The sequence below is a fragment of the Cynocephalus volans genome, chromosome 10, assembly GCF_027409185.1.
Source record: "Cynocephalus volans isolate mCynVol1 chromosome 10, mCynVol1.pri, whole genome shotgun sequence".
NCBI classification, from domain to species: Eukaryota; Metazoa; Chordata; class Mammalia; order Dermoptera; family Cynocephalidae; genus Cynocephalus; species Cynocephalus volans.
Genome location: NC_084469.1, coordinates 119,271,483 through 119,287,046, shown reverse-complemented (window position 1 = coordinate 119,287,046; position 15,564 = coordinate 119,271,483). Strand labels below are relative to the sequence as shown.

The 15,564-nt window shown below is 44.1% G+C and overlaps 1 protein-coding gene across 1 annotated transcript in view; it reads left to right on the top strand.

Moving 5' to 3' along the window:
* HSD17B2 (hydroxysteroid 17-beta dehydrogenase 2) overlaps window positions 1-15,564 on the top strand; it is a 60,659-nt gene that overhangs the window by 717 nt on the left and 44,378 nt on the right. The gene's annotated exons all lie outside the window — the stretch shown is intronic.

The following is a 15,564-nucleotide window of genomic DNA, read 5'->3' as shown; positions in this document are numbered from 1 at the left end:
GTGTTTTTGAAACAGCAAAGGGATTCACCTTCACTGGAGACTGCAGTAGGACTGGCTGCTGCCGAGAACCTTGCGTCCTGTCCGAACCTTTTGTCTTCAAGCCTGTCATTAGATCACGAATGTTCCTTAATTGGGTCAAGCTAGCATTGTGTCCAAAATCCAGTTGCTCATTAATTGAACTGCCAGCTTTTCCCTTCTTTTGTGTTTTTTTCTCACTTCAAGTGTGAGGCCAAATTAAATTCTTCTGCGTTGTAAAACTGGTTTGTTTGGTTATGAAGTTGGAGTTTGGATAGGTCTTTAATTAGGATTATTCAGCATTATTCTAAACCAGAAAGTCCTGCAGAGATAAGGAATTAACTGCAGAATCATTTGCCATTTACCGGGCGGTTATCACCCCCTGAATGCAACCTGCTGGGGTGAAGGAAGTGTGGGGCGTGATTGGAAGAAAATCAAGCATTTTGACAATTCACTGAGAAACAGACTCTAAAGTGACTTTTTCTATTTTGCTTATTTCTTTAACCCATTAACAGAATTCTTTCTTGAAAAAAAATGCAAGTTGGCACTTGGAGTTTCAAAGTGCTACAGAAAGCAAGCTTCTTTAAATTAAAAAACAAACAACAAAAAAGGTTATAGGTAGAAAATTCAGTCAATGAACAGGATATTTACATGAATGTCTAGTATCACCTGGAATCATGCATCAAGGAGACTGGGTGGATTTTCCACTTTTTCACTAGAATTCTCAAGTGGCCTCTGGGCTGGGTTAAAGCTGTAATACATTCCAATTGTTCTGTTCTGTGTACAGCAGCATGCGTCCATGGACTTCAGAATAATCTTTGTGCTTTTCCATTTGCATAAAAGAAGACAGAACAATTAAGCATATTAAAAAATAATAGTAACGCCTTGGTTGACACTAACGGGACGTGATCTCCTGGAGGTCAAAATAGTCCTGGGAAATCGAATTCAGAGAGCAGCACTTCTAAGGCTAATAAATGAGAGGACTAAACCTTAGGATACCCTTAGGAAAACCTCAGAGTAGCTGAGAAAACAACAGTTCAGTCTTGCTTGTTTATTTTGCCAACACTCTTTATCCTCTCTGCTTTTAAAGATTAGGCATGCGTTAATGCTTGCAAAATACACACCCAGCACCGTTTGCTCACATCAGCCATTGAAACGTCTGGACTGTATTTAGTGTCCAACAGGATGACTGAATCAGTTGGGCAACTTAAGCCCAGGGATTAATCCCGAAATGAAATGCTCAGCAATTAGGAAGTTTAGAATCTAAGAAGAGAACTACATACTTTTAAGGGTGACTGAAATGTTACTTTCAGGTTCTTTGCCATTTTCGCAAGGAATGCCATAGGCTCAATATTCTAGAGAAGATTTCAAGACCTTTGTACTAAATGGAGAAATTTAAAATGAATTTCTTTAACTAGACCAGAACTCATCAAAAAAGGAGAAGCCACCCTAAATTCGTAATATGCTTTTTTTCAAGTTGGCTGATGTGACAAATTGGCACGCATTTTGGTGGGGGTGGGGCAGAGTAAGTGTGGCAAACTCAGAAATATTCCTTTATTTGATAATTCAAGTCTTGGAAATTTCTCTAAAAGATATCATCTGAAATATGGAAAAAGAGTAGCAGCAAAACAAAATGACATATTCAGCACAATCTTATTATTTAAAATAGTGAAATATCAAAAGCAACCAAAATAATTTTGATAATTACAAAATATAATTTACCATATGTCCTCTGGGTGATAATTTACAACATATCCTCTGGGTGTAACAATGTGTAGCTACCAGAAATGAGAAGGAAAACCGCCTGGGCTAAAGAAGATCAAACATAAGAGTTCCCAGTGTTTGAACAGCCTCAGCCTGTTCAGATACAGAGACCTCTGGGCTGGGTGGAAGGAAATTGTAAATGGTTGGATTAGAGTACTGAAAATAGTTTGTAAATAGAAGGAAATAGTTTGCACATGGTTGGATTAGCATATTTGGGTGTTTCCTCCTCTGGGTTTCAGATTTCTCTAATGTCATTATATTACTCGTATAATAAAAACACTTAGGGCCGAACCTGTGGCTCACTCGGGAGAGTGTGGTGCTGGGAGCGCCAAGGCCGCAGGTTCGGATCCTATATAGGGATGGCTGGTGCGCTCACTGGCTGAGCACGGTGCGGGCCACGCCAAGCCAAGGGTTACGATCCCCTTACTGGTCCCCCCCCCCCAAAAGATAATAATAATAATAAAAAAAATAAAAGCACTTAAAGAGAGATAAGATTAAATGGATTAAGTCCATTTTAGTTTCTATTTAATTATAGATCCAGGTGAAGGACAATTACAAAAACAGGGTTCAAAAAAGAACCTTTTTTTCCTACTGGGTCAGCAGCTACTGTGTGCAGGACACACACCTGGGGCCTTCACAGTCCAAGGGGTAGACACAGCCACACCTAACCGTGGCTGTGAGATCAGGCACAGGAAGTAAGTACAGGGGAATTCCCAAAATGCCCTGGAGCCTGTGTGGGAACGGATCCTGTGTGTGGCGCTGAGGAAGGCTTGCCAAAGGAGGGGCCTTGTTAAGAATCAAAAAGTCTCTTTGCAGAGGAAAAGTGGAAGGTATTCCAGGCTACTGGGTTAAGTAGCTACCATGTGTACAACTAGCACTCAGTAAAAGTTGTTGCATTAGATAATTTTTAATTGAAATATTCACAACTGGATACCATAGAGAATGGATCTGGGAGGGGAAGTGAGATCTGTTTTAAGTGAAGGTTTTTATTTTATGTTCCAAATAAAGGGTCCAAGGCGGATGGTGAGTTATTAAATAGTCCAGTTAAGGTTCTACTGTTGAATGCCCTTGGCATCATCTTGGGATTTGGGCTCCTTTGGATTTAACATTAGATTATTTAACTGGACAAACATCGACAGCAGACTAAGAGACTGAGGGAAATAACATCTCTGTGCTCAGAGCTTTACATGAATTTCATATTTGATTCTCACATCCCTAATGCCCTACGTTGTTTTTGTGAACAAAACATTTTGAAACTGTGTCCAAAATCACTGAGCTGCTAAGTAGCAGAGATTGAACGAAACCTAGATCAGAGTCATCTGCCACCAAAAGCCATTTTCTTAACCACTGTCATTAGCAGTGTTATAGCCATAGTTAGTATGAACCCACAAAAGTTCCAGGTTATAAAATGTGTCCACTCAAAACAGAAGGTAGATGTTGAAAATCTGTTATGTGTCCAAGAACTTGGCAATTGATTGGATGCAGGTGATACGGGGATAGGGATGTTTAAGGAGGGTGATGATTTGAGAGGTGCCATTTGGAAAGTTTGCTTTCAGAATTGAATTTGAGAGCAGTGAAGGGTGTTTCAAGTGGGATGTCACTGGGAGTTGGAAATAGAGAACTAGAACTTGGTTAGGTTTGGAGGTAGAGGCTGGAGAGGCTTGAGCACCAGTGACGGCTGATGCTGCAAACAATGAGTTAACTGAGGCATATGTTAAGGAGTCGGTACAGTCCTCAGTAAACCTAGTATCCAGTTTATCAGATTTTTTTTTTTATATGAGCACATATTCTTTTTTATCATGCAGTTTAAGCTGTACCTTAATTGTCTACAGGGAAGCATGAAAAGGTATTGTGAACCCAGGTGATTTTGTAAAAGTTCGCATGTGATTTTATTAGGCATTGTAGATGCGGTGTTTTGATCAAGGGATATTCTCATGGGGTGAAAGCGCAGGGACCAGGTCTCGTATGACCATGTCCCCCTTCTCAGTCTCTGAGCAGGTTGGACCCAATACAATGTTAGCGAGTGAACCAGCCAAGAGGGAACAAACCACGCTTGTGAGATGTCCTCCCCTTTTTATAGCCATTGTTGTACACAATACGATCATCCCAACCTGCCCACTCTCTTGGGTACTGGTCTTTGCCAGTTATTTTTGCTGGAGTCATCTGTATACAAAGGGCACAGTGACATGGCTGAGCTGTGGGAGGCCCCGTTGTTCTGCAGTGACTCAATTGCTGGCTTGCTCTGGACAAGGCTTCGTTGACTTGGTTCTAAGCGTGCTCCTGCTTACCCAGGATGTGGCACAAACTGAACACCCTCTGGTCCCCATCCGGCTGCTGAAACTGCTCTCCCAGGGTCACTGGTGCCCTCCTAATAACCAGAGCTTGCCTTCCATTCCTGCCCTGCCAACCACATTTCCCTTCTGGACATGGCCTTTGCCTTCCCAGATTACTGCATTTCGGGGCTTCTCCCCATTCCTCTGTCTCTTGACTCTAACAGGTTCTTCCTCCTGCTCTTCCCCCAAGGTAATCTCTATGACTTTGTCCTCAGCTCTCTTATTTTGCTACATTTTCCACCAGGAAGCAAAGTCTACCTGCTTCTGTGGTATCAGCTGTCTCCCTGGTGCGAGGACTGGCAAATCTGTGGTTCTGTGCACCTGACCTTCTTAGGACCTCCTGACTCGTATTTCCAGGATTTTAGCCTGAAACTTTACACTCAGCATAGACTAAAGCAAATGTGTCATCTTCTCTCCTGATCCTTTTCCTTTTCTTATATTCTCTGGTTCTCAGCCTTCCCCCTATTCTGTCCACGCCTCTTCTTTCCTTCTCCAGCTCCCGCTTCTCGATGTCAGCCACCGCTGGAGGTTCTTTTACTCCCTTTTTGATACTTTCTTCATAGATCCATCTTCCTCTGCCTCCTCTCCTAAATGCCACCATTCCTCATGACCCCCCATTCTCCGCACCCGCCCGCAGGCTCTATTGACACTTCCTGCGCCCTCATTGGCATTGGTGGCTTCTGCTGTCACCCGTGTTCTGGTGATGCTCAAATCTCTCTGTCTTGCTCTATTAGTCTGTTTCTGCTGCTTATAAGAGAAAACCTGAAACAGGGTAATTTATAAAGGAATGAAATTTATTTCTTACAGTTTTGGAGATGGAGAAGTCCAAAGTCCAGGGAACACATCTGGAGAGCAACACAGGGTGTCACATAGTGAGAATGGCAGGACAAGAGAGCTAATCTTCTCACTCGCTCTCCTTCACCAGAATCACTCCCATGACTCCATTCACAAGGGCACAGTCATCACAATCTAGTCACCCCTTACAGGTCTCGCCTTTGAAATACCACAATAGGATTTCCCACCCTTAACACTGTTACAATGGCAGTCAAGTTTCCAATACATCTACTTTTGGGGGACACATGTCACCCATAGCACTTTCCCAGCCTTGTCTCCTACACTCTGGACACATACCCACTGCTTCCTGATATCTCCACCTGAATGTCCCAGAGTCAAGATGTCCCAGCCTGCACTCACCAACTTACCCCTAAATCCTATACTCTCTGCTCAGTTGAGGGTGTCATCACTGTCCACCCATCTGTTCAAGTCAGAGGGTTCACAGTCATTTCTGAATCCTCTTATCGATTGGCCTAAATCAGAAACTCGAGAGTCCTCCTCGACTCCTACTTCTCTTTCATTGCCTCATCCGTCCAGTTGTGGATTCATAGCTCAATGACCTTTCATTACCTCTTTGATCTCTCTCCTTTTAAACCCCCTGCCACTCCCTGTGTTCAAGGCTTCATGGTTTCTCATTTGGGCTATGGTAATAGTGTCTTGGGCATTCTCCCTGACTTTCATTTCTCCATCCTCACCCTGTAGAATAACTGCTAAAATATAAAGCTGACTGATCCATACTTCCCTGTCTAAAAAATCCTTTCACAGTTGTCCATCCCCTATGAAGTCCTCACTTTGGTGTGCAAAGGTCCTTGAAAATAGAGGTCATCTCACATACTTTCTCAATCCCCCTCCGGCCCTGCCGAATTCTCAATAAAGCTCTGGATACCTATTAGCTGTTTGGAAAGTTGTATGATATCCAGGCACTGTACTAAAACATATTACTACCTTTAAGACAGGTCACAAGTTCCCAGGGAGGTAAACGTGGGGTTTTCAGGAGGGTGCCTGGTACGAACGAGTTCTTGCTTTGACTTTTCCTTGCCCAGCCATAGAGAGTCCATTTCAGATGGCACCTGGCAGGTCCCTTCTGCCTTTGGCCTCTCTCTTTTCCTCTGCTCCCATGATAACTCTGCAGTCTCCCCTGCCTTCTCTTCAGCTCCATTCTGGAAGGAGACACTGGAGCTTGAAGCTGTAGGCCAGGCATCAAAGGAACCAAACTAGATTGTGACAGTCAGAGGGGAGGTGTGTATTAAAAATGGTGAGCCTGGAGGGGTGCGAGAAACACACCCAATCCCCTGACCAATTTAATTCTACTCATTCCCATAGTAACACAGGAACAGAGAGGTCAATGACAACAGAAAGTGACAATTGACACATTGATACTGGGCCTCAGTGTCGAGAAGCTGGTAGCGGGAGGTGAGTCCCACACCAACAGGAGGGTGCACCCTTTACTACAGAAGGCAGCCACTTCTCCCCTCCAGACAATTACTGCCCCCTGCCAGGTTTTGTGATTTCTCATGGCAAGCAGAAAATGTGGATTTTTGTGTGTGAAATCTTCCATTTAAAAAAATTTGGCAGTAATTTCTTTCCTATATTTTAAATAAACCTGCAGGTCAAACAAATCACATCCTCATTGCTAAATGTCAGGTTGCAACCTCTGCTATGTTTCCTTTAAATTCTTCAGACAGGAGCAGGTCGAGAATAAACATTCCTCTTGCTCGTACACTTGTGTCTCTTGGCATCGCTTCCAGGGGTTACTTTGCTGTCAGGGCCTCTGGCTTCTAACTCAGGCTTTCTACAGACTCCTGCACTGAGGAAGGACTGAGGAAGAAAGAAATTCCTCTTGGGTCAAACTTTTCCTTCGTGAAGCTCGTGCAGCTCTGAGCCTTCTGTGGTCCCTGCCATTCATGAGCACGGTGCGGGGTTGGGATTCCACTGTGTCCTGTTCCTCAGACAGGGTCTGGCTACACACAGAGGTCTCCCTGGCCTGCCCTCCTCCTTATAGGACAGTTGTGATAGAGGGGATAATAGTGGCGAGGAGGCAAAAACATCTCAGTCTGCCACATTGGGGTTTATAAAAGTCATAGATGAACTTTATTTCAGGCCCACCATCTTCCAAAAACAGAATGCCCTTTTCAGGATCATCCCATTTCAATCTGTTTGGATAATCCCACTACCTATTGAGGGAAACCATTACATTTTTAGACAATGCTAGTAGTTGTAAATATTTTCCATCTAATGAGCCAAAATCTTCCTCCCTGGAGCTTACTTCTGCTCTTGGAAGTCATGTAATCTAATTAAAGTACATTTTCTTCTGCATGATCACCTTTGAAACATGTGAACACTGCACCATATCACAGCCAAATCTTTTTGAACTAAATATTCCCATTCCTTTCATCATTTCCCCTATGGCCTCATTTCCAGAACTTTCACCAATTCTATTCAGTCTCCTCTGACCCATTTCTAGTTTTTTTGACATTCTTTTTAGATGTTGTCTCAGAGTTAACATGTACCATCTTGGTATGATCATTTACTCTCAGTTGTCCTGAAAGAAAAAACCTTTGTGCTAGGTGAAATGCTCATGTCCAGTCCTTTCTGTCAAACTCACCCCACAGACACCCCACAGACACTTCTCTCCAGGAGTGTCATGCTGATAGGTATCCCTCTGTGCTGCAGAAAACATAGGAAGTGGGGAAGAAGAGTTCCCCCCTCACATTAGGCTCAGGAAACCAACTCTCTGGTTAGAAAATGCTACATCTAAACCGCACTTGTGTAAGAATGACCCAGGGATGTTTGATCATGAACTTCAATGGGATCAATGCTGGGCTGTTTGCCCGGAGCTCCCTCCCTCTGACCCCCGTCTTAAGCTCCACTCTTAACATACATAATATCTAAATGAAGACATTAGACCACTCATTAGCTCTGGGCTCTTGAGCAAGCTACTTCACCTCTCCAAAGTTAATTTTCCTCATATACAGAATGGGAATTATGGTTGATACCTCTTCTAAGGATTAAGCAAGATTATGAGTATACATTGCTGCCTGGTACATAGTAGACTATCCATGAAGTGCAATGATTTTTACCTTTCCTGTCTTTTCCAGTGCAGGAATCCTCTTGACAAAGGTGACTAAAGGAAACAGGAATCTGGTGGCTTTGACATCTTTGCCACCTACTAATGCTACCTCGTGGCATTGGTCAATGGTGCCTTAATTCTTATTCTTTTGCATTCTGGATGCTCCCTGGCTGGCAAACTCTCATTCTGTAGTTAACTTGTTTCTGTAGGCCTCAGTCTAATCTGGGTTTTCACCAACAGATGCTTTCTGTAGATGTGTATAGGGCTTCCCTCGTGTCGAGACCTTGGTTTTGTGCTCTATCTACCGTTGATTCTCGCCCTCTTAAGCCCTGGCCTTATCCAAGAGTGCTATGGGTCAAATGTGTCTCCCCCAAAATTCATGTATTGGAAACTTGACCCCTTTTGTAACAGTGTCAAGAAAGGGGGAAATCCAATTATGGTATTTGGAAGGTGAGGCCTTTGTTCTAAAAAGTGATTAGATTGTGAGGACTGTGCTTTCTGATGGCTTTAGATTATTTGGAACCTACCTGGTATACTGTTGAGATGTGAAGTTTTGGGAAGAGCTAGAGAAGATAACACTTGCATAGGAGGAGTTTTTTAAAAAACAAAAAACTGCAAAACTCTGGTTGATAATATGGAAAGGGGATTAGAATCCATTCGTTTATAATTTTAACAATACTTATTAAGCACTTCTGTGCCAGGTACTGGGAATACAGTGGCAAATAGAATGCATTCATTATGTTTAATAAGCGTGTAGTGCAGTAGGGGAGATAGACAAGAAACCAAGACATTACAAGGCAGTGTGACATGTGAGAGCTCTGAGGAGTGGGCAGATGTGAGAGGAGGTAAGACCACCAGGGAGGCTGAGAGAGAGGCCATGGATTGGGAGAGCAAGCAGCTGATTGTAGGGACTTTCTGATGGAAGAATCATAGAACTTTCTGGCTCATTGGATCTAGGCAGAGGTAGAGGAAAGACCTGTTGCACATTGAAGTTTTCCTGTCATAACCCCTCAATGCCCTTTGCAATCCATGGCCTGTCTGGCTTGCCAGATGGACTATGAGCTCCCGGAGAGGAGGCGACATCCCCAGTGTAAAGCAGGGTGCACAACAGGCTCAAGAATGGATGCATGAGCAAAGGAAGGTAGAGAGTGATTCTGAGGGTCTGAGAGTGACTTTTATCACTAAGAGAAATGATAGATCCCGAGAGACTGAGGGGAAGGAACTGACTTTGAGGGTACAGCCTATGTCTGAGACCTGGTGAATTTGAGATGCCAGCATTGTTTCCAGGTGGAGATGTCCTGATGAAATTGGAGAAGTGAGGCTAAAATCCAAGAAAGAGCCCAAAACTGGAGACATGATTAGGTTAGTCTTCCAAATTGGTAGGACAAACAAAGCTTTGGAAGCTACAAAGCCATCTGAGAAAAGCATGTAGACAGAAATTAGGACAAGGGACTGGGCAGTGGAGTCTGTCCATATCTATAGGACAAGAGGCAGAAGGTAGACCTGGGTGGTGGAGGGTTCCAAGAAAGGGTTATAAACAACGTCCGGTGTGGAGGTGTGATTGAAGGGGATGAGAAGATAAGCTCTGGATTTGGTGCCATTGGGGTACTGGTGAGAGAGAATTGTCTTTGTCAAGCGTAGAGAAGGAAACTCCAAAGCAAAGACAGTGAGGAGAGGATGCTGGGGGCAACTCTGAAGTTTTGAGAACACCGATGGAAAAAAGAAAGGAGCAAGATGGGAAATTACCTCTACGGAACAGTAAAGTCAAAAGAAAAAATTGCAGGGAGTGGGGCAGAAATAGTGGGAGCATTTGGAGGTCTGAAAGGAAGGACTTGGAGAAGAAGGCATTGACACTGCAAAAAGGATTGTGATAATTGATGAAGTAGGAAGCTGTTGTCTAAGGAATAAAGAAAAAGTAGAAGCCATGGGTGTCTCAGCTTTCATTCTGATTAGTTTACAAGACTCACACGTGAAGCTATTGGTTAAAAAGGCAATTCACTTATATAGCAAATCTCCAATTGTTTGTGGTGCTAGTTGCGGTTCTCGGTTAGCTATGATAATAAAATGAAACAGAGCATGCCAAATGCTGAGTACCGTGCCTGGCTGCAAAGCACACAACTGGCAAGTGCTACTGTAGGAAACTGGAGAACACGATAGACAATAAAGGAATGAGAGAAAGAGTCATGATGGCAGTAGCACCAGCTATTTTCTGAGCTGGAACAGGTAGTCTGATATTGAGCTCTTATCTCTCTGTTCCTGCCAAGTTCAATGAGATCTCTCCTGCTTATGCCCCTTTCATCAACTTTATCAACATTCTCCCTGAATATTTGTTTAATATCTTCTTCCCCCTTGAGCAGTGGTTCTTGACTTGGGCAATCTGGCTCCACAGGAGAACACCTGGCAATGGCTGGAGGTGATTTTTGGTTGCTGCAACTGGGGGTCATAAAAACATGCTACTAACATCTAGTCGTTGAGGCCAAGATGCTGTGAAATATCCTGCAAAGCACAGGACAGCCCCCACCACACAGAATTACCTGATCTCACGCATCAATAGCTCTGAGGTTGAGATACTTTGTCCTTGAGTGTGAGCTCCCTAGACCAGGGGCCATGTCATTCACATGGATCATGGTATCTAAAAGTGCCAGGTACAAAGCAAGTCACATGATGGGTGCCCCAAAATAATAAACGGAAGTGGAGACTGAACCAGACCTTGAAGAACAGGCCAGGTGTGAGTGTATCTTCTTTTGCTTGGAGTACTCAGTGGCAGAGGGTTTTGGGAGTTGTTTGGAAAGAAAGTTCACAAAGGAGATTGCAAGTGTCCTGTCCCCTGAAGGATGGAAGAGAGGAAGCAGCCCTGGGTCTTCATCAGGAGACTGATGTGGCCATAGCAATAGAGTCTTGGGCAAAAGTTCTGCAACTGCAGCTAACACGAGCACCCAAGACTCCGAGCAGTTGATGGTTTTGACAGATGGAATTCAGCCAACCACTGAAGCAGCAGAGATAGAATTATAAATAGATGCAAAACTGAGAGGGTTTCTTTGGTAACGCACAAAGGTGGAGCTTCTCAGCCCACTGTGGGGCTGCCATGCATACAGAGAAGGCCTTTTTGGAGCAGCTCCTCCAGCCTGGAGGGTGTCAACCATCACTGCACATAGGAATCCCCTGTGGGGCTTTCAAAGCATGCTGATGCTCGGATGCCCACTGCTAAAGCTAGGTTTACCTGATCTAGACACGTGTGCCTGGGCATTGCTGTGTCTTTAGAGAGCCCTCATCCCAGGAGGGCTTACAGCAGATATCTGTTCTCTCACGGTTCTGAAGGCCAGAAGTCTGAAATTGAGCTATTGGCAGGGCTGCGCTCCCTCCGAAGCCGCTAGGGAACGATTCTTTCTTGCCTCTTCCGGCTTCTAGTAGCCCAGGAGACCCTTGGCTCTTGGCTGCTTCTTCCCAGTCTCAGCCTCCATCTTCACATGGCTGTCTTCCGTCTGTGTCCGTGTCCAAACTTCCCTTTTCTCACGATGATACCACTCATATCGGGTTAAAGGCCCACAGTACTCCATCTTAACTAATTACATCTGCAACAACCCCATTCCCAAATAAAGTTACATTCGGAGGTACTGGGGATTAGGACCTCAACCTATCTTTCTGGGAGACACATAACATCCCCAAACCAAAACAGGATCCTATTGCCAGAGAAAGGTGGGTGGACATTGGGCAGGTGTGTTGGCTATAGGCAGATCCACCCACACTCTTCCGGCTGCCTTCTCAGCCTGCTCTCTGTCCTGGAGGCTGACCTCAGCCAGCGGGGAGCATGGGCTGGAGGTTGCAGACAGGGAGGGGTGTGAAGTCAGAGTATTTATTCCCCGTGGCGCCCTCCTGCAGGGTCACCATGGGCTGCCTGTGTCCCTAGTCTGAAGTCACAATTCCCTCTTTCTGAACTCCAGTGATTGATTAATCCCCCCCCCCATCTTGCCCCTCCAGGCCTTGGAAACTGGCTCGCAACTTATACTTGCCTAGAGGTATCCACTGTTCTTTGACCCCCTTCCACACCCTTTATTAAATTTTCCTCAAGTCACCTCATTTGCCATTTCTTTACTGCAGAGATGCTGACTGCTACAGCAGCAAAAGCAGCAGGTGTCCACTAGACATCTAAGGAATGCTTGTTCCAGATTAGACTTCTGGTTCTCAGTGCAGCCTCGGTGCTGCATAACTCACTACCGTAATTTATTATCTGAGAGTCATAATTCATTAACTAAATCTAGTCAGAATTCATTAGCTGAAAGTGTTTTCTAAATTCAACAGGGAAAGCCCAAAAAGCCCACAAAGCCCACACACATCGGGAGTTAGTTCTCAGAGTGACCTGAACTGCAGGGAAAATAGCCTAACTGAGAAGCATTAAAGGCAGGGAAGATCCAGAAGAGGTACACGTTCCAAACAGGTTAAGATCAACACACCCTTTGTGCAGAGTCTGCAGGGAAGAGGAGACATCATTGATATCACCATTTTTTAAAATTCTCCTGAGTTAAAAAAACAAAAAGAAGAAATGGAGATTGAAATCCAACTCAAGAAATACCAGCGTCACCAATAGTAAGTTTATTTTAGCAGGGTTGGAAAAAGTCCATAGTGCTAGCCATGACCTCTGAGATCCCCACTAGACTGTCGGCTGACAGTCCCCTTGAGGTCAGGGACTCTCCCTCCAGCACCCAGCCCAGTGTGGGGCAGAGAGAAGCTGAGCAAATTAAAGAGCGAGACTCTGAGGTGGCTGGCCTCTGTGGATGTTCTAAATCAACTCTGAGGCTGTGCATAGAGAAAACTTGACTTTGTGTGCTGTTGGCCGTGTAAAGGGAGACTCAACTCAGGGTGCTACTGGCAACTAACACAACACTAGGTATGGAGGGTGTTGTGTGGGTAGAGTATTCCCTTGTGCATTACATCAGGGAGTTGTAACACAGAATGTATAACTATGAATAGAAGCTCATCGTTGTTGTGATCGAATTAAGCATTTATTCCTGATAATCAAAGTGACTCAAATATCACCTAAGGCCTCCATGCCTGTGAGGTCAATAAACAAATGCCTGTGGTGTCACAACATGTTTTCAAAGTCCCAAGCTCATCTTTCTCCAAGTCACCTCTGGCTCTGATTTCCAGCAAAGGTGATCTCTCATTCCTTACCCTGCTCTCAGCCAAAACTTGTGAGTCCCTTCTCCCTAATTACTCACCCTCGACCCACACACATTAAAACAAAACAAAAACAAAAACAAAACAAAACAAAACAAAACAAAACAAAAAGCCACACACAGATTAAAGTAGTAAGCTTTCTGGAAAATTCAGGGCTCTCTCTTTCATTGTAATTATTAGACTGCCTTTTTTTAAAATCTTACTTTTTATTGAGATATAATTGACATACCGTGAAATAATTCACCCTCTAAAGTACACAATTCAGTGGTTTTTTAGTGCAACCATCACCAATATCTAATTCTACATTTTCATCGCCCTGAAACTCATACCCATTACCAGGCTGTACTATTCTTCAATTGTCACTTAGTCATTTCTGTTTTCCCTCCCCACCCCCACTTCCTCTCTCTGGATGTCATTCTTCCTTCCCCATCGGTGTCCGTAGCCGGGAGGAGATGGTACAGGGGAGCTCTGTCCGGTAGAAATTTAATGCAAGCCATGATTTAAATGTTCCTAACAGTGTCGCATTCTAAAAGTAGAAAAGAAACAGGTGAAATTAATTTTGATAATACATTTTATTTAATGCAGTACATCAAATATAGTACACCTCAATATAAAAAGTGATTAATGAGTTATTTTTCCTTCTTTTTTCTTGTGTTAAGTGTTTGATGTTTGTACATTACTGCTTCAGAGAAGCCCCCCCAGTCAGCCTTCTTGAGGCAAGCCCCCTTCCACCCTGAGTACTCATCACAGCACTTATTTCAGTTCCTTTATAGCACTTAGCACGATACATAATTTGCTTATTTATATCACGCACACAGTGTCTACGTCCCATACGAGACTGTAAAGTTTGTGAGGATGGAGCTGTGGACTGAATTGTGCTCCCCACCCCCCCATTCATATGTTGAAGCCCTAACCCCCAATGTGGTGGTATGAGGAGGTGGGGTCTTTGGGAGGTAATTAGGTTTAGATGAGGTCCTGAGAGTGGGACCCTTGTGACAGGATTAGTGCCCTTATAAGAAGATGCTCTTCCACTCTTTCTTTCTCTCTCTCTCTCTCTCTCTCTCTCTGCCATGTGAGGACATAGCAAGAAGGTGGCCATTTGCAGACCAAGAAGAGAGCCCTCACCAGAGCCCGACTCTGTTGGCACCCTGGTCTTGGACTTCTGGCCTCCAGAACTGGGGAGGAATGGATTTCTGTTGTTTAAGACACCCAGTCTGTGGTATTTTGTGATGGCAGCCGGAGCTGATTGATACAGATGGGGGACACATCTTCCTTGCTAGTGTATCCCCAATGCCTAGCACAGAGCCTTGCACATTTGGTAGATGAATTAATGAATGAATAAATAGATGCAAAAGTCAAAGACTAGCAAGATGTAGCAAGAGCGACTTGGACAACTCACCTGCAATATTACCCACTGGGAACTGTCCTTTCTGGGGATTGTCACCAAACTTGGAGATTATTCTCTTTGAAATGGGCCAGGAAACACAGATTTGCTTGTGGCTGTGGTTTAGGGAACAGACACTGAGACTCAGTTCTCCTGTCTGAAGTGAGAATAAACAGATCAACCCTAGGAGCCATTTATTCATTTAACAAATACAGGGTGCTCTTTGTATACCTGGCACTGTTCTAGGTGCCGGAGATTCAAAAGCTAACAAAGAAAATTCTTGCCCTCATTGAGCTTGCCTTCTATTGAGGGAGGCAAAGGTTTGAAAATTAATGGACCAATGTGTAACACAATGTCAGATGGCGGTAGGAACAATGAAGAAAAATACTGAGATATCTTAGGTAAGGTGATCAGACAGTGACTCAAATATAATGTTTTCAATAAGTGGTAGCCTTTGATATCACTCATTGTTCATATTATGATTTGCTACACTGTATCTGAACTGACCTTTTTAAAACCTAAGTCAGGTCAGGTCACTTCTTTGTTCAAAACTCTCTGATGACATCTCATCACACTTTAGAATAAAACTCATGGTCTTCCCCAGAGCCTAAAGCAGGATTTCTCTACCTTGGTATTGTTAACATTTGGGGCTGGATTGTACTTTGTGGTGGGGGTTGTTATCGGCATTGTAGGATGTTTAGTAGCATCTCTGGCCTCGACTCACTAGATGCCAGTAGCACACCGCAGTTGTGACAACCAAAAATGTCTCCAGACATCATCAGATGTCCTCTGGGAGGACAAAACTGTCCCAGTTGGGAACCACTGACTTAAGGGCCCCACAAGAACTGGCCTTGAACTACTGCTCTGATTTATCTCCTGTTATTCTCTTGCTCACTTATTCTGCTCTGGCTAAAATAGCCCCCTTCCTCTTCCTCTGAAAATTATGCTCCATCTGAGAGGCTTGACACCTGCTCTGCCCTGTGTCTGGT